Source organism: Chrysemys picta, chromosome 13 (genome assembly GCF_011386835.1).
Source record: "Chrysemys picta bellii isolate R12L10 chromosome 13, ASM1138683v2, whole genome shotgun sequence".
NCBI lineage: Eukaryota > Metazoa > Chordata > Testudines > Emydidae > Chrysemys > Chrysemys picta.
This window is the reverse complement of record NC_088803.1, coordinates 19,127,954-19,147,428: the sequence shown is the minus strand read 5'-3', so window position 1 is coordinate 19,147,428 and position 19,475 is coordinate 19,127,954. Positions and strand designations below refer to the sequence as shown.

The 19,475-nt window shown below is 45.4% G+C and overlaps 1 protein-coding gene across 3 annotated transcripts in view; it reads left to right on the top strand.

Annotated features, from left to right (window-relative positions):
* Positions 1-19,475, top strand: part of LOC135975276 (uncharacterized) — a 37,372-nt gene that overhangs the window by 15,745 nt on the left and 2,152 nt on the right. The window contains exon 3 of one of the 3 annotated variants that reach the window (XM_065565590.1): positions 977-10,094. The exons of the other annotated variants lie outside the window; for them this stretch is intronic. The gene's annotated coding sequence lies outside the window, so the exon portion shown is untranslated. Of the gene's footprint in view, positions 1-976; positions 10,095-19,475 lie in introns of those variants that run through there. 3 annotated transcript variants of the gene reach the window in all.

Genomic DNA, 19,475 nt, shown 5'->3' with positions numbered 1-19,475 from the left:
GTTCCAGACATGTAATAAACCCTTCTATTTTTACAATGCTATCTGAGTCACTGAGGTTGGGGGTGCATTGCTTCCTTTGGATGTGCAAGTCTCCCCCCAGGTGGCCAGTTAGAGTGGACTCACTGAGTGAAAGGGGTGCTGAAGGCTCTGAAGTTCGGACCCAGGAGGCAGTGAGGCTAAGGGGTTAACACACTAAAGTGCTTCTCCCAGGGACTGTTCCCGAGCTGTGCAAGGCACCAGACCTGTGGAGCCTTAACATTGAGGTTCTCTCCCTGCCCCTCATTTGAGCCAGCATCTGGAAAAGTCCTGCCCCTTTGGGTGGGGAGCTGAGAACATGCATATTTCATGCATATCACAAACTGTAAAGCAGGAGGTGGATGGGAACACACATTGAGATGCATGGAGCAGTTCACATGTCTCAGATCTATTGTTTTAGATTATATTCATCTCCTGGGGTGTTTGTATGCTGAGAACATCACATTGAAACGAATGTGCCACTTCACACCTTTCAGACCCTCCTATGCTGTCAGTGGATGTGTAAAGGAGCCCTTCCCATCCTCACTTCCTCTTTAAAGGACACTTCTGACTGCTCTAAAATCTGCATTCTTGCATTGGGTTTCTTGAAATTACCTGTGACTCGTGGGAGTGCAGAGTAGGGTTGGTGATTCAAACTTGGGGTCACTTGAACTAGGGTTTCCAGAGATATAACCTGGGAGGGGAAAATAGCCGTTTTTCAAAAAAAAATTGGTGTGTTTTGGGGTTTTTTGTGCCAAGGTAGAGATCAAACTGTTGCTGTGATGCAGGTCAAAATGGTCTCAGTCACTTTTGATCTCAGGTTTTGCATGACACCTGCTAATTCTCTGGGGGACTCTGGAAAAATTGCTGCCCCAACAGACCCACTCCTTTGCTGTATTTGGCCCTGCATCAACTTCTGCCTTAATTCCCCCTGCCTTCTTTTTGCCTCTTCTGTGTGTAGTAGTGTCCTGGCTACTTCCTGATCTCTGGACAGATGAATGTGGTGTTTCCAAAGACGCACAGCATGGAAGTTGATCGCTGAGGGAAAAGAAGTATGTGTGCTGCCTGGGTTGGCAGCATGTGGATTCTTGGTGATTCCTGGATCATGAGGTTGCAGAAGTTTGCAGGAGAGCAAGAAGTACACCATGGCATGGGGATTGCTGGCTACAGGCTGATCTGGGTGAAGAGAGTTGGCTTGCATTAGCATCATGTTTTACCCACCCTGCAGCATCTAACTGGTGACTTAAGAGGTTGTGATCTATTGGACCTCATGGTGATTCACTCAGGTGGAAATAATCTGTTTTTTTTTTTTTTTTTTAATTCCTGGTATACACCTCAAACCATGTCTGATAGCAGATTTGGACGGCATCAGAAATGTGTGTCCAGGAGCTGTGTAATCGTTTTCTCTGATTTGGCTGAACATTTGAATAATCAATACAGTGACAATATGAAAGCTGTTAAGAGTCAGAACAATATTAATCAGGAAATGGGCAGGTGTGTGGCTACCCAGTAAATGTATATTGCAGGGGTCGGCAACCTTTCGGCACACCACTTCTGAGTCTTCATTTATTCACTCTGATTTAAGGTTTTGCGTTCCAGTAATACACTTGAACATTTTTAGAAGGTCTCTTTCTATACGTCTATAATATATAACTAAACTAATGTTGTATGTAAAGTAAATAAGGTTTTTAAAATGTTTAAGAAGCTTAATTTAAAATTAAATTAAAATGCAGAGCCCCCGGGACCGGTGGCCAGGACCCAGGCAATGTGAGTGCCACTGAAAATGAGCTTGCGTGCTGCCTTTGGCACACGTGCCATAGGTTGTCTACCCCTGGTATATTGTATGACACACAAACATTATTCTTTGAGTGATTGCACATGTCCATTCCACTTTAGATCCATGCATGCCTCGTGCATGGCTGTTGGAGAACTTTTCCCTTCCCTAGTACCGGTTGAAGTGGTTTGAGTGTTCTGTTGTTGCACGCCACTGCATGCTGGTATAAGAGGGCAGAGCTGCCCCTGACCCCTCCCAATACCATCACTGATGGTAAGAAGAAACTGGAAGTCTTGCTATTGTCAGTTTATTTCCCTCACTCTTTGCATAAAGTCTGTTTCTTGTTCAGTAGTTAGTTACAGTGTATAGTTAATGATAGGTTTTAATTTTTGGTCTCTTTTGGACCAAATTTGATTCTCTGGTCCGGAACTGGTAGAGAGAGTCATCTCTCTCTCTCTCTCTCTCTCTCTCTCTCTCTCTCTCTCTCTCTCTCTGGGGTTTAAGTCATAAAAATGGCCATACTTCAGACCATAGGTCCATCTAACAGGTTCCTGTCTTCCCACAGTGGCCAATGCCAGGTTCTTCAGACGGAATGACAGAACAGGTAATCATCAAGTGATCCATCCCCTGTTGCCCATTCCCAGATTCTGGCAAACAGAGGCCAGTTACACCATCCCTGCCCATCTTGGCTAATAGCTATTGATGGACCTAGCCTCCATGAATGTATCTAGTTCTTTTTTTGAACCCTGTGTGACAGACCCAGACCAGTGGGGTACAGGGGTCTGGTAGAGGGCAAATATACTGGTCACTGAATGAGTAGTTTTCTGTTCCCTGAGTGACCAGAGCAGGGGCTGCACTAGAGTAATCAGGAACCTGCTAGAACCAGTTAAGGCAGGCAGGCTAATTAGGACACCTGGAGCCAATTAAGAAGAAGCTGCTAGAATCAATTAAGGCAGGCTAATCAGGGCACTTGGGTTTTAAAAAGGAGCTCACTTCAGTTTGTGGCAAGAGTGTGAGGAGCTGGGAGCAAGAGGCGCAAGGAGCTGAGAGTGAGAGTGAGAGGGTGTGCTGCTGGAGGACTGAGGAGCACCAGCGTTATCAGACACCAGGAGGAAGGTCCTGTGGTGAGAATAAGGAAGGTGTTTGGAGGAGGCCACGGGGAAGTAGCCCAAGGAGTTGTAGCTGTCATGCAGCTGTTACAGGAGGCACTATAGACAGCTGCAGTCCACAGGGCCCTGGCCTAGAACCTGGAATAGAGGGCGGGCCCAGGTTCCCCCCAAGCCTCCCAGTTGACCTGGACTGTGGGTTCTTCCAGAGGGGAAGGTCTCTGGGCTGTTCCCCAACCTACATGGTGAATCTCTGAGGCAAGAAAATCCGCCAATAAGTGCAGGACCCACCAAGATAGAGGAGGAACTTTGTCACACTTGTTATAGTCTTGGCCTTCACAACATCCTCTGGCAAAGAGTTTCACAGGTTGACTGTGTGTTGTGTGAAGAAATAGTTCCTTTTGTTTGTTTTTCAACCTCCTGTTTTAAGTCCTGCTAGCCGTGTGCCAGGCCAGTGCCAGTCAGTGACCCACACCCCAGCTTCCTAAAATGTTGGGGGAGTTTCACATCAGTGAGAAATATCACCTTTTATAGACGTTTTAAACCTCCCTCAAAAAAAATAGAGCTGTGAGACTTAAATATTTCCTTATGGAGGCAGCACTTGGCCCTCCATTGGAGCTGTTGGGTTCAGAGTGCGCTCCAAGTGCGGCTCCATCTGTACAGAGTGTACCTCCTGAGAGGCCTTGGCACTGTGTTCTGTATCTCTAGAACTGATGAAGAGACCCAGATCTGCCAAGGACATGGTATGTTGTCCAGAAAGACCTTCGGTACCCAGGCCATCTAAAAGCAAGAATTCTGAGAGGGACTCTGAAGGGAAGCATTCTCCAGCATGCTCATCTGCTGCAAAAGGGGGTTTGTCAAGCCCAGAACCTGTGCCAGATCTGTTGAGGCCGATTCCTGAAGTGTCTGTGTCGGACCCAAGATCCAATTTCGATATTGACTACACCAGAAGGGTACACCGCCACTAGAGAATTACCGAACCTCTTGGTACCAGTGTCTCTTGTGGTTCAGGAAGGGTTTCAGCCCTCACTGGAAACTGGTCCCTACACCACCTCTGCAAAAGCATACAGTACTGATGCTACTTCTGGTGCCTAGGAGTCCTGTACATTCTAGGGGCTTGCCACCGTTAATATCCCTGTTGCCACCATTTCTGGGTTTGGCTTACTGGTCTCCTGTCCACAGGGTTCTGCTCCACCATTATCGCATGATTGAGTCATCTTCGTTGGATCTGGAAATGGGTCCTATTGTGTCCCACACCAGGTGGGAAGCTTTCCCTGCATCAGAGCCCCGTGGGGTCTGTGGATGTCCCAGCAGTGGGCACATCTCAAGGGGCAATGGCCTGTGTAACCATGGGACTTTCCATCACCATGTCAGTGGCTATTCTGGATACGGTGGGGTGTCTCTCCTGCTGCTCGGACTTCTCCTCACTTGTCTGAGCTGGCTTCATCAAAGATCATCTGCACTGCAGACAACATTCTCTGACCAGGACTGAGCAACTGGAAGATGTTCAGACAGCTCCTCCGCTACAAGAGGCAGACTAGCCATTGCCTCAGTGTCCTGGTGTGTTTGTTCCTCATCACCAGATGAGGTGGTGAACTTTTCTTGACCACAAGAAGATAACAAGGCTCACTAAGAACTGCTTAAAAGGATGGCAGCAGTTTTATACATTCAAGGGAAGAGTTCTGCAGACCCTCCACTTAGCATCAGCGATGCTTTGTGACTAACACCAGTAGAAATGACTTGCTTGAAAGATATGAAGGAGGTGCTTCTGAACAGCAGAAAGCTTCCATTAGGCATGTTTACCTGGCCAAATGGAAACGTTTCTCTATTTGATCTCAGCAGAGAAATGTGTCTCCAGTGCATGCTTCCATTAACCACATTTTGGATTATTTGTTGCACCTAAAACATCCAGGCCTGACAGTTAGTTAGTTCCATTAAAGTACATTTGGCAGCCATTGCAGCATTCCACCCTCCAGTGGGTGAGTGCTCACTTTTTTTCCAACCCCATAACTATCAGATTTCTAAAAGGGTTGGACAGATTATAGCTTCAGGTGCAAGTATTTGTTTCCCCATTGGATCCTAAGCTGGGCCTAACAAAATTAATGGGGCCTCCCTTTGAATCTTAACTGTGCATTTCCTGGTTCTCAGAAGTTTGAGTTTTGCTCATTTCAGTATTCTGCAAGAGGACGATATACTGCCAAGCAATCTTAACTCTGCATTAACATTTGTTTGCCATTGAACCTTGAAAGTGTTACACAGCCTGGGCCCAGGGTATTGAAAAGATTGTCTAAAGCTCTAGGCCAAAGGCCATGGTTGACAACTGCTTTCCTCTGGCACACCGGAATTCTCAACCGTAAGAGTATAAAGATTATCTGTGCGGGAGACAGAATCTTCTCCAGGAGTGGTCCAAGACTGGGAAATGAGCTCCCCCAGGAACTAAGAACTGTCACAAACTGCACAGCATTTTGCATCAAGTGCCAGGTGCATTTCTTGACCTTGCCTTCTCTAATGTAAATCTATAGCAAAAGGTATATTTGGTTAATTAAAAAAAAACTCCTACCAAAACAACACTCCACTGCACACACTCTTCTGGGGAGAGGAAGAGCGAACAACCACATGACAGATGTATAGTCATGTTGCTTAACACACTTATTGGAAGATGCTCAGATACTATGGCAATGAGTGCAGTATAAAAGCTTCTGTAGAGCAGAATCCATGTTGGCACTTGGTTTAGCTACAGTAGTGATAGGGATGATGAAACTTCTGAAGGAAAAAAGTCTAGTGGCCTTGTTTGCATCAACAAGACATTTATTTAGCAAAGGAAGTTAATTAGTCACTTCACTTTTTGACCTGTGTGGTGGTGAGTTTGGAGCTGTTCACTCCAAAGGCCTGAAAACTGCATGCTGCCTTTGTGTTTTGGTCTGCTGAAAGTGTGAGTGAGCTTGGATTGGCTGACAGAATAAACGGTCTTGGCAGGAAGTGTAAAGTTTCACTTTATGCACTAGGGAATCAGTTTTTTTTTTCTAATGCTGTATCGTGTGAATTATGTTTTGTGTCTGGGTTATTGAAAGTCAAACTGGTTGGTATTTACTCTGTAAAGACCCTTCTTTTTGGTTGTTTACTTTCTGTGGTTAGGTATGCTACTGCGATGATCTCGATGATCTCGAGGAGCCAGCTAAAACTTACTTCTGAAGCAGAAAGGCTTTTGATTTACTCTCTGTTTGCGGAGTACTATCAATCTTCTTTGCTTTGGGTTTATAACTACAGTACATTAGAGATAAGGTATAATGGGAGTATGTTAAATGGGTAATCCTGATTTACTAAAATTTAACTTCTTCATTCCCATAGGAGAACTTTAAATGGCCTTTAGTGTAATTAAATTTGTTTCCTTTTAAGGATTCCATTGAAGTCTTTGTTCTAAGTATACCCTGTACTCCTTGGCACTGAGGTTTTGTGATTGAACTGGAGGTCATACAATCACACAAAGGCCTGATCCAGAGAGGTGCCCGGCACCCACTACTATTCGCTCTTGAGGGATTGTGAATGTTTAGCACTTTTCTGAATTAGGCCCAGGAATGCAGTATAAATCTGCAACAAGAATTAGTTTCTAGGCATTATGATTACATTTAGTATGTTACTGAAATCTACATCCAAAGACTCTTCCAACAGTGCTAGAAACACTATTGCTCTTTTAAAACGAATATCAGAAACACAAAATGCTGAGTCACATCGGGGTTGCGTCAGAGTAGGAGAAAATTCTAGCCTGTGTATGTCTGGATAAACATTAGATATTCAGCAAGTCGATATTTTCCAAAGCTACCTGCCCTCATGTATGATCAAATGGCTTTGGTGCTCTAAGGGCCTCAGTGGTCTCTGCTCTTACACCACTTTGTGGTACACTGAGAACTGTAGTATCATAACTAAATGGTTAATGGTCCATATACGGTCATTATTATGGAAGTGTTTGAAAGCGGTCAGTGGGGATGCTGGGAATGGAAAGCAGAGAGAAGTTCCAAAAGGGAATAGGATTTCAAATGATTCTTGTAGTTGAAATATTGGCGATACTCTGGGCTCTCCCTGTCAGCTTTCTCCTGTAGCACTGGCACAAAGTACAAATGTTGACAAGGTGGGAGCGATTCAGTCAACTCAAATATCAGACTTGGGGTCTCTTACTGGCTAAATGATATTTAAATGAGGTTGTGAAAAGACTTCCCTTCTAGTGGATATTGTAACATGTCATAAGTGGCAGGTAAAACTCCCACCTGACTTGTAAAGATATAAAACAACTGTTGTTTTACCACACAGTGAATATGCTCCATATGAAAAGTTTTAGTAGGTAAACAGTAGGTTGAATCTCTAGTCTGTAGAAATAGGTGCAGTATGAAAAATCTGCCACACTTTGGAGGAGAGTGTTATCATTTAGATTGTGGTAGTACCCAACCGTGCCAGGGACTTTCCAAACACAGACGGAGATGAGCTCCCTGCCCTAGAGAGCTCATACTCTGCAAAGACAAAGGCCTGGTTTACACGGCCAAGTTTTTTTGCTAAAAGGCAGCTTTTGGCAATGAAACAGCAGAAGTGTACATGCTGCAAAGCCACCTTTTGCGACGAAACTCCTCCGTTGCAGCGCTGTAATCAAACCATCTCCATGAGAGTGATAAGGCTTTTTGCGCAAAGGTTTTATTGCCAAAGTGCCAGTGTAAACACCTTGTTTGCATTTATCACTGTCATTGTCCTCCGGAGATGTCCCACAATGCCTGCAGTGACCGCGCTGCTCATTGTTTTGAACTCTGCAGTCTTGCAGGCATGTGTCTCTTCCCTTCTGACAGCTGGCGTGCTGTGCTGCTCCTGGAATCATAGAGCAAATCTTTAACGTGGAATGTTCCTGCTGTCTCCCACAATACGTACACAGAGGCAGGTGTGTGTGTGTGTGTGTGTGTGTGTGTGTGCAGTTTGCTTTTGGCAGCTGTCTGAACTTAGGACACAACCATAGGCGCCAACTTTTCCAGGCGCCTGTGGGTGCTCACCCCTAGCCCCCTTGCCCTGCCCCCATCACAACCCCTTCCCCAAATCCTGGCCCCGTCTCTTCCCCAAGCATGCCGCGTTCCCCCTCTCCTCCCAGTGCTTGCTGCTGCGAATCAGCTGTTTCCCAGGCGGGAAGCGCTGGGAGGGGGGAGAAGCAGAGCCGCGGCACGCTCAGGGGAGGAAGTGGAGCGGAGGTGAGCTTCGGCGGGGCAGGACAGCCCCGGAGCACCCACAGAGTTGGCGCCTGTGGACACAACATTCCAACACACTCACTCTCCCCCAGCACACACTGTCTGTCTCTCCCCCTTCATGCACGCACACTCCGTCACACGCTCTCTTCCTCAGGTATCAGGTTCTGTGATGGAGCAGATAAGCAGTCCCTTAGCAAGTACACAGAATGTGGTTCTAGTTAGGGGTTTTCTTGATAAGTTGATGATGATAGGGTGTCGCTTAGCATCCATGTGGTGAGTCCTGGTTTCTCTCGGAGATGGTGTTCTGTGGGTTGTGGAGTTGTTGTAGTTGGTTTCCCCTTTTTGTTTTTGTGTTGGATGGCTGTCATCAGGTTTTTTGATATTTTGGGTTTCTTGCATGATCTCCAGGCAGGTTTCCTTGCAGAGCTGTTCAGCATATTTGAAGTTGTATGTAAGGATCAGAGGGTTACAGATGGTGACTCCTCTGGGGATGATGTTTTGTTTCTTGAATTTGCTCAAGAATTCAATGTCACTGGGAAGTTTGGTTTCATTTGTCTTCATGTTGTGGAAGAGTTGTGATAAAGAGCATACATAATTTACATCATCTTGGAATGGATAAAGTGTTTTCCATGCATGTTGATTTCTAATTCCCTCTTTAATCTCATTCATGTGTGTATTATAACATACGTACAACATTCATTAAATCAGCCCTATTCATATATTCAGCTTTGAATCCAACATGTAACATGAATATAACACAGAATGAAACCATCAATAAGTCCACATAACAAACCTAAATAGTCATATGACATTATTGTAACCCTCACTTCACTGGTCTCCCACTTCCGTCTACTGTTTGATCTTTTCACTAACTGCGACATGCCTAGAATTAGATTGTAAACTCTTTGAAGCAGTGTTTTGTCATTTTATTTGCTTGTAAAGCGCCTTGCAATCAACATCACAGTGAAAAGACATACAAAGGTTCAAAGCCTCCGGTTGTTTGAGAACCGTATCTGATCACAGAAGCACAAATCTAAGCTCCACGGTACATGTTTCAAAAACGCCAAATTCCTACAACAAAAGCCTTTCGAGGGGTAAAAATAGATCTTGGTAACTAACAGAGGTTGGTGGTTTTTAATGCTGTTCAGCAGTTTCAGATGATTCCGATAAAGTAGATCAATATACTACTCCCAAAATAAACTTCAATAGGCCAGCTGTGACGTTGTGCAGTCTATATAGTTTTATAAAAATATGATAAGTGAATATAATGTAACTGGAATATGCTTCATGCAAAAGGTCTCTTGTTAGGTATCATTACAAAGTTTATAATCTACTGAGTGTGATCATGCTATTTGTATAAATGTACCACTCTTGTATCTAAAACTAGAAATATGAAATATAACTCTGAGGGCCTATTGTCATTATGTAAAGTGTGAGCCATTAAAGATGGTTTGGAATCTTGATGACTCCCATTAACCAGGACCATTTTCTGCAGATAGTTCTGTTTACCTGTTAGTCTTCCTGTATATGTGTGCTGGCAAGTGGGTAATGAAGTCTTGCAGTGACATGTGATCGTGTCACCTGAACTGGAATCCATCTTTAACCTGGTGCTTTTCCAGTGGGGGGGGGTGGAAACCCAGAGGGACAAAGGGTTCCCGTCTTATGCAAAAGATATATAAAGGGGTGGAAGAGAACACAAAGGGGAGAGGAGCCATCATGAAGAATCCCCTAGCTATCACCTGAGCTGCAACAAGAGCTGTACCAGGGGAAAGAATTGTGCCCAGGCCTGGAAGGTGTCCAGTCTGAGAAAACACTTACTGAAGCATCTCTGAGGGTGAGATTATCTGTATTCAGTTTGATTAGGCATAGATTTGCGCATTTTATTTTATTTTGCTTGGTGACTTACTTTGTTCTGTCTGTTACTACTTGGAACCACTTAAATCCTATTTTCTGTATTTAATAAAATCACTTTTTATTTAGTAATTTACTCAGAGTATGTATTAATACCTGGGGGAGCAAACAACTGTGCATATCTCTCTATCAGTGTTATAGAGGGCGAACAATTTCTGGGTTTGCCCTGCATAAGCTTTATGCAGGGTAAAATGGATTTATCTGGGTTTAGACCCCATTGGGAGTTGGGCATCTGAGTGCTAAAGACAAGCACACTTCTGGGAGCTGTTTTCAGGTAAACTTGCAGCTTTGGGACAAGTGATTCAGACCCTGCATCTGTGTTAGAGCCGGACAGGAGTGGCTGGCTCAGCAAGACAGGGTGCTGGAGTCCTGAGCTGGCAGGGAAAACAGAAGCAGGGGTAGTCTTTGCACATTGGGTGGCAGCTCCCAAGGGGGTTGCTGTGATCCAACCCGTCACACCAGCAATCTCCCTTATTCCAATCCGTCTAAAAACAGCTACAGAAATTCACAGTCATTAGCTTTACTGCCAGACAGACAGAACTTACTTTAAAATAATCCTTTCATTAGGGCTAGCGGGAACTTTAGTTCAATTTCACCAAACAGTTTCTTGTCTTTGAAACAACAACAACTTCACAGGTATTTATAACCAGAAAATTATTTGCACTTTGATCATTAAAAATGATGGGGGGGGGGGGTCATTGTAAGTGAACAAACAGGCTATGAAAATTAAGGATCCATACATACCACGTTTACTTTGTTCACCTTTTTGACAGTGAAGTGTAATTTAATTTTTTAATCACATGATAGTGTAATAGTAAGTGTACTGTAACATACTGAAAAGCAAGAGTCCCAGTGATATGATCAAGTGAGAATTAATGATGTTACAGGAATTCTCTCTCTGCATTTCAAACCATCTATTACCCAAGTAAAAAAAAGGCAAGGATACTAAATCAGTTTTTTTAAAGTAGTCTACCAGCCTGGCTGAGCTATTTTAGTAAAATCAGCAGCATTAAGCACCTTTATATTTGTAGAAGTTTGGATTTTTTTTAAGCATGAAATTAGAAAAGACTCCTCATTTGTGTGACTGCGTTAATGCCTGCATACTGCCGAGACAAATCAGTGTATGATGCCACAAGAGGTATCACAATAGTTACATAGGGTTGAAGGAGGAATTCCTCCTTTTCCACGTGAAAGTTTAAATCAGATGTCTAGTTTGACAGAGTTAGGACTACAGTTTTGCAATAAAACTCAATACAGACACACTGATAACCAGTCGTGCAGTTTTTTGATGTATTCAAGTTAAGGGCTTAGTATTTTAAGTTTCCTTTGACACTTAAGTCTCACACACACATATAGTGATTTCTGCATCATGTGACTGTCTTGCTGTTTAGAGTGCTTGTGCATTTACATGGTATACTCTTTTGGGGCAAGGACTGTCTTTGTTATGGGTCTGTACAGCGCCTAGCACTACGGGTCCATGACTAGGACTCTTAAGCACTACGGAAATATAAAAAGAGAATACACTAAATTCCTGATAAATTCCCCATATGAAGAGAAACATTCTAAGCCACACTTAAAATTCTAGTCTTTCAAATGGAATCAATCCTCATACCTCTTACTGCTGCAGCTGCTGGTCACTTGACCTCGCCTGTCATATCCAACAACGAAGCCTCTCTGCCTGAAGTCTGAAAAAACACCTCTGAAGGTATTTGTACATTCCCTGCAGCAAAACAGAAGCATGAAGAGTTAGGTCCATGATAGTGCACACAGCTCAAAGATTACTCTGTTTAAAATTCATTATGCCACAATAATGGGAATAAGACTTGCTTCACTAGAGCTGGGTTAATGATAAAAAATGAGCATGAATAAGCATTGGTTCAAATCAGACAGAAAATCTGCTTTAATGGTGTTTGCAGTACAAGTACATTTTTGTTCCTAGAGTGTTCACAGGAAGAGAAAGGTTGCAAATACCCATGAGAATCTAGTCAGGGAACAGAAACAGATGATCAGACAGAAAAGACAGAAAATTAGGTAACAAATCCTTGAAGCAGCAAATACTTGAGATTAATCCACAGGATGAAACATGCTCAAACCATCTGTCAGATAATTGTAAATAATGAACCAATTCATAAAAGAAAAATCTGAATAATTCACACACACAAAAGGGCTACCTTTGTTATACAAGTAGTTCACTTAAGTCTTCATGCTTGTGTTTAGAGCACAATCTACGGAACAGAATATGTACTAGTTCTCACTTCTTATCTAAAGTAAATTATCCTTTCAACACTGCACATTACTTTAGAAAATGTGACTCTGTATACAACAGTCTTTCATTACAAGCGAATTTACACACCTACCCTAATGGTGAAGCAGTTATCTCATAAGTGTATTTAGTTCACCCTGTTTATCTTTAATAGGATATTTACTACTGATAATGCTAACATTAAAAATATGTCTAGCATGGTCTGAATATTAAGTTATTTACTATTTAGATATTAGAAGTTGTTTATGGCAATTGTTGCTATGTAGCAAATGTATCTAGGAGCACTGATGCATCCAGTAAGCACCATTTTGATCCCCAGTGGTGAGAGGCCCTCTCTTAGAATGAAAATGAAAAGCTGCCAATTCCAAAGTGTTTTCTATAATGTCACCATCTTATTGGAACTGCTTTTCTCAAAACTTCCAGTTTCCTTCAGACAGTGGAGGATATGGGAGGTGGCACTGCCTGCACTAGAAGACAGAATGGTTACTTACCTTATAGTAACTGTGGTACTTCAAGATGTCAACTAAGATGCATCTCCAATTCTAAATGACTGATGAGCAGAACTGCCACTAGTATTGTCAAGTGTAGGCACCAAGTAACTTGTGCCTCTTGAATGGTGAGCTGGAGATAGAGCCAGCATCCTCTGCCCCTATTGAACAAGCGGGATTAGTGCTCTGTATCTCGGAGGAGAGCAAGGGTTTGAACTTCTTGTGGGAAGAATGGGAGGGGGATCAGTGCAAGGAGCCATATCTATCCGATGTTCAGATTTCCCTTGCCTCGGTGAGGTGGTGGTAATGGTCCTCTATGCTCGAGTGGCTGTTGGTACCAAGGTGATCTTCAGAGGTCCCATATCAGGGCACAGAAGAGATCAGATGCATTTGGAGGTTGATCCTTGCTAGTGTCTGAATTCCCTTATTGATTGTTTGAGAAAGCATAGCTTAAGCTGAGTGTCCCGAGACTCTGCTGCTTGGTCTAACATGGTTCCTTTTCAACCAGGACAATCTGGCATATGGCTCTCACCAAGATAAAGACAGTTGCTGTGGCCATCTGTAATAGGAATGAGTCCTTGGCAGAACAGACACTGTTTGAAACCAAAGGATTTTAAATGTACCATTTTAGGCCCAGACAGGGATGCAAAGAGCTGAGGAAAAGTTTTAAATTTAAATCTTTTGTGGGGGTTTTTGGTAACTCAAATCAAAGAGGGAGCTATTTGAAGGGGATTAATCCCTATTTATGAGAGTAATTCTGCTAAGGGGTTTTGCACGGACACAGCTTGTTCCATCTTACCGCCACAGGTGGTAAGAGAAGAGAGGGATAGTTGCAGCTGCTCTGCCCTTAAAGTAACATTCATGGCCAGGCATGGCCCAATTGACACTGCTATTCACAGATCCCGATCTCGTGCACATAATGTGCAGGTGCACCTAGACTGGGATTCACACAAACACATAGGCTAAGGAGAAAGTTATGGTCTTTCTGCATACTGATGGTATCGTAGGCCACGACATCTCAGAGTCACCCTCTGAAGCTTCACAAATGCTGAATAGAAGCAATGTCAAGATTGAGCCCCATTCGACTTCTGTAAAGGATTTTCACTTAGCTGTGAAGGGGGTGATCATGACCCACTGGAAATTGTCAAAGAGAAATGAGCAAAGCTAATTTAAACCTGATTCCATCCACCCAAACGAGATCACATAAGCAGGTCAGCAGCACCACGTATTATTGCTTGCATTATATGAAAGTAGCTCCTACAGAACCCAACAGATGGGAAGATTAAAATAAATATTAGACGTTGTCTCGGAGGTAAAATGCCCATCTTTGCATAACCGACACAATGATACATAATTTCCATTTCACACTTATAAATCCTGAGATCCTTGCCTGTGCAGTCTTTGGACTGAGATTTTCCTTGAACTCTTCAAAAACCCTGATATGTTCAGGGTTCTGTATATCAGCTTCCCTCCCTCCCCCACGCAGAAACTGGCACAGCACAGATGCTGACAAGCTCAGGATAGTTCAGCCAGCACAAATTTCAGTCATGGGATTTCTGACAGGCTAGTTAACATGCTTATCTGATGCTCAGTATGTTCTGTTCACACAGCTTTGATCTTTCTCATGCTCTTGACTGCATTATGAATTTATGTTCTCTCAAAGGGGTTTCGTTCTTTAAATCGCTTTGGTTAAGAGACAATTGCATTCATCTATTTGAGTGCTGCCAACTCTTGGGATTATGATGAACCTCCACGTTCTGGGTTTTCTTAAAGCTCCAGCTCCTGGAGTCATGGGATTGTGAGAATCTCAGCTTTCATGCAAGTAACAATTTTAAAAAGTGAACCCTACATTTGCAAAAGCCCAGAAGGCAATTTTTTTCTTATTATTTTGGGGAACGGATTCATTTTTGAATGCTTGGGATTGACAGTGCTGCTACTCTATAGCAGTGGGAGAATAGGTATTAGGCGATTTCTTGGCCACTAGGAGAAGTGATGCAATTGCTCACTTCCATTTAGGTAATCTCTAAATTAACTGAATTTGCCATTAACAATTGCAGTTAAGCCACGTCTACACTAGCAAGCTTACAGCGGCACAGCTGTACCAATGCAGCTGCGCCACTGTAAAATCGTTCATGTAGCTGCTCTTTGCTGATGAGAAAGAGCTCTCCCGTCACCATAATAAAACCACTTCCAAGAGTTTCAGTAACTATGTTGGCTGGAGAAACTCTCCTGCCGACACAGCGCGATGCATGTTACCATTTAGACTGGTGAAACTTGTCGTTCAGGGCGGTGGTTTTTTCCTACACTCCTGAGTGACATAGGTTTTGCTGACATAAGCGGTAGCCTCGACATGGCCTAAATTCCCCTCCCTATCTTGCATGCCACCATTTATCCCTTTTGCTTCCTTCCACCCAGCAATGCCCAGTTCCAGCATCCTTAGGCCACGCCCAGCTTTCAAATCCTTCTTTGCCCATATGACAGAATGATGGGGGCCTATCACTAGCCTGGTATGTTACATCCTCTCTCCTCTCTCCCACATCTGCCTCAGGCTATGTCTACACTGCCAAGTTTTTTCACCAAAAGTTAGACCACTTTTATTAAACTGCTTAATTAAACTGCTGTTGCATGCCCACACTGTGCTCCTTGTGTCGCTGGAGCCAGAGCCGTCCCTTGAGTAGGGCAAATCGGGGCAACCGCCCCGGGCCCTGCGTTTTGGGGGCCCCCGTGCTCTGATAAAATAGGAACTGTCCTAATATTTAGCCCTTTGTCCCACGTCCTGACCGATGTACAATCGGGACGCCATTTGTCCCAATATTCAGGTGAGGTGGGAGGGTGAGCGGGGTGAGGAGGCGAGTGGCAGGCAGGCAGGCAGGAAGGAGAGTAAGGAGGGGGAGGGGTGGGCGGCCGGACGGCGAGGAGAAGAACGGCGGACTAGTGGAGTGCTGGACAGGTGGCGAGGAAACTAACGGGCAGGCGAGAGTCAGCCAGGCGGGTGAGGAGATGAGCGGCAGGCAGGTGTGCAGACAGCGAGGAGGAGAGCAGCAGGTGAGGAGGCAAGGGATGGCCCGGCGGCCGGCAAGGAGGCTGATTTGTCCTAGGCCCTGCACCCCCCCTAGGGACAGCCCTGGCTGGAGCGCATCCATTCTAGTAGCTCTTGCAATGACAAAGAAAGTAGTGTACTGTGGTAGCTATCCCACTGTGCAACTGGCTGCAGGGTGCTTTGGGAAAGATTGCAATGCCTCATGGGGCAGATACAGCATCTCATGATGCAGGTTTCTCAATCCCATTGTTCCATGGGCATCCTACTAGATTGCCAGCCACTTTTTAACTGAAAAAAGAAGAACAGGAGTACTTGCATATGCATCCGAAGAAGTGGGCTGTAGTCCACGAAAGCTTATGCTCTAATAAATTTGTTAGTCTCTAAGGTGCCACAAGTACTCCTGTTCTTCTTTTTGCGGATACAGACTAACACGGCTGTTACTCTGAAACCTGTTTTTAACTGAAGTGCAGGGGGGGAAGGGAGGGGAGGAAGAGAGCGTGTGACGGAGTGTGCGTGCATGAAGGGGGAGAGACAGACAGTGTGTGCCGGGGGAGAGTGAGTGTGTTGGAATGTTGCATGATCTACAAAATAAAAAGTCCTTCTGCACATCTCCTGTACCTCACATCTCCAGAAGGAACTACCTCAAAAAAGAAATCATTACATGCTTCCCACACACTGGAAGGATGACCTGATACCATACTCACGTGGAGAACTAGAAGAATTCTTTCACAACAAAGACTCCATCACCCACAACTACCACGTCCCCACTGATAGTCATAAGAAAAAATAAACATCTGACTGGACTCGTCACAGAGAACGAAACCACACACTTGATCATTACATTGATTGCTTCAGGAAAAAAATTGACTGGAATCATTAACATCACATCCACCACAATCTCTCCACTGCTGAGAGGATAGCTATACAATCCATGAAATCCAACCACAAGATAGTGATCAAGCCAGTAGATAAGAGGTGCTATTGTAGTTCTCAACCTCAATGACCTACATCAACAAGGCCAACCGACAACTTTGACATCACCTACTATAAAGAAATCAAAGAAGATTGCACACTACTATTCACCCAGGAGTTTAAGGATGTCATCAAATCCTTCCTTCCCCAAACCACTCCAAGAGAATCTCTACAGCCTCACCGTTCGTGAACCCTTTCCCCTCCAGGGACCTATTACATGCTTCCCAAGATACACAAATAAGGAAAACCAGGCAGATCCATCTTATCTGGCTACAACACTCTTACTGAAGGAATATCAGGACTCACAAAAAACATCCTCAAACAGTTCACCACACAAAGGGCCGGTTTTATCCAGGACACGCCAACTTCCACCAAAAGCTCCATAACATTAACAGCCTCCTTCACAACACTGTCCGTGTCACCATGGATGTCACCTCCTATCCATCAACATCTGTAACCCTGATTGCATTGCTGCCTGCCTCAAATATCTGCAAGACCAATGAACAACTCTCAGATATCCACCTCAAACACATTGCCAAACTTATCCATTTCATCCTCACTTACAGTCACTTTACATTCAACAGACATAGACTTTTGATGAGATGAGCCAGCCTCCCTCCCAGAAGAGCTTTAAACTAGGAATTTGGGGGAGATGGTTGGGAGATGTCCAGTTAATCTCCACACCAGATTATAACATTGAGAGGGAGGACGATGAGATAAGAACGGATATAGCCGGGGGGAAGAGATTGGACATAAAGGGGGCGGGGGGATGGATACTAGACTAATAGGTCATACTAGCAGTACAGTGTCCATACCAAATGGGATAAGGAATGTGAGAGAGGCCAAATGGCATAAATTAAGATGTTTATACACCAATGCAAGAAGCCTAGGTAACAAAATGGAGGAATTGGAGCTCCTGGTCCGAGAAACGAAACCGGATATTGTGGGAATAACTGAAACGTGGTGGAATGGCAGTCATGACTGGAGTACAGGTATGGAAGGGTATGTGCTGTTTAGGAAAGACCTGAACAAAGATAAAGGTGGGAGAGTAGCACTGTATGTCAATAATGAGGTAAACTGTAAAGAAATAGGAGTACTTGTGGCACCTTAGAAACTAACAAATTCATTAGAGCATAAGCTTTCGTGGACTACAGCCCACTATGCATCCTAAGAAGTGGGCTGTAGTCCACGAAAGCTTATGCTTTAATAAATGTGTTAGTCTCTAAGGTGCCACAAGTACTCCTGTTCTTTTTGCGGATACAGACTAACACGGCTGCTACTCTGAAACCTGTAAAGAAATAAGTGATGGAATGGATAAGACGGAGTCTGTCTGGGCAATACTCACATTGGGTAAAAGAACTACTAGATCCTCCCCTGGGATAGTGCTTGGCGTGTGCTATAGACCGCCGGGATCTAGCCTGGATATGGACAGAGAACTCATTAATGTTTTTAGGGAAGTAAATACTAATAGGAACTGTGTAATCATGGGAGACCGACGTGTGGCTGCGGGGCTGCAAGCTCTGCGCTGTGGGTGAGCGCCGGGCCGGGATCCGGGGGGTGGCGGGGGGCTGGGAGAAGTGTGGGGTTCGGGGGGTCCTGGGGCAGGAAGGGAGTGAGGGGAACATGGGGGGTACAGGGTGCTCGGGGTCCCTGGGGAGGAGGCAAGAAGAGGGGTGTAGGGGAAATGGGGGTAGCAGTTGGGCGATGTGGCGGGTCCCTGAGGAGAAGGCAGGAGGGGTGAGGAGGTCATGGGGGGCAGCAGAGAGGTAGAGGATCAGGGGACAAGTGGAGACTTGGGAGCTTCTGGGAAGTTGGCAGGAGATGGGGCTGAGCGGCCTTGAGTGAGTTAAGAGTAGTTTCAGGTTTTGCACCTGCCCAAGTGCCCCACCAGTGTTCATGGTTTTATGATCACAAGCCCTGATGCTGCAATGAACCGCACAGACTCCAGTGGGGCTCATCACGGATGCAGGGATCCACCCATGGGGTTTTCAGTGCAGGATCAAGGCCATGCTTTCCTGCTTCGCCTGGTCTGTTCTAATGCAAGGGTCTCAAACTCAAATGACCACGAGGGCCACATGAGGACTAGTACATTGGCCTGAGGGCCGCATTTACTGACACCCCCCCCCCGCCGCCCTCGGCCCCGACCCCACTCCACCGCTTCCACGAGGCCCCGCCCCTGCCCCACCTCTTTCCACCCCTTCCCTGCCCCCATTCCAACCCCTTCCCTGAAATCCCCACCCCAACTCTGCCCCCTCCCTGCCCCCAGGGGTGTGGCAGGGGCTCAGGGCAGGGAGTTTGGGTGTGGGGTGCAGGAGGGGTGAGGGGTGTGGCAGGGGATCAGAGTGAAGGGTGAGGCAGGGGGCTCAGGGCAGGTGGTTCGGCTGCAGGAGGGGTTCGGGTGGTGAGTCTCGGCCTGACGCGCACCGGGGACAGGGCAGGGTCCCTGCCTGCCTGTCTTCCTGCCCTGTCCCCGCGTCGCTCCGGGAAGCGGATGGAACTTGGGGAAGGAGGGGCGCAGGGGTGTGTCTGGCTGTTGCTTTGGGCACCGCCCCCAGCAGCTCCCATTGGCCGCGGTTCTCCATTCGTGGCCAATGGGAGCTGCTGGGGCGGTGCCCGAAGCAACAGCCACACACATCCCTGCGCCCCTCCTTCCCCAGGTTCCGTCCGCTTCCCGGAGCGGCATGGGGGCA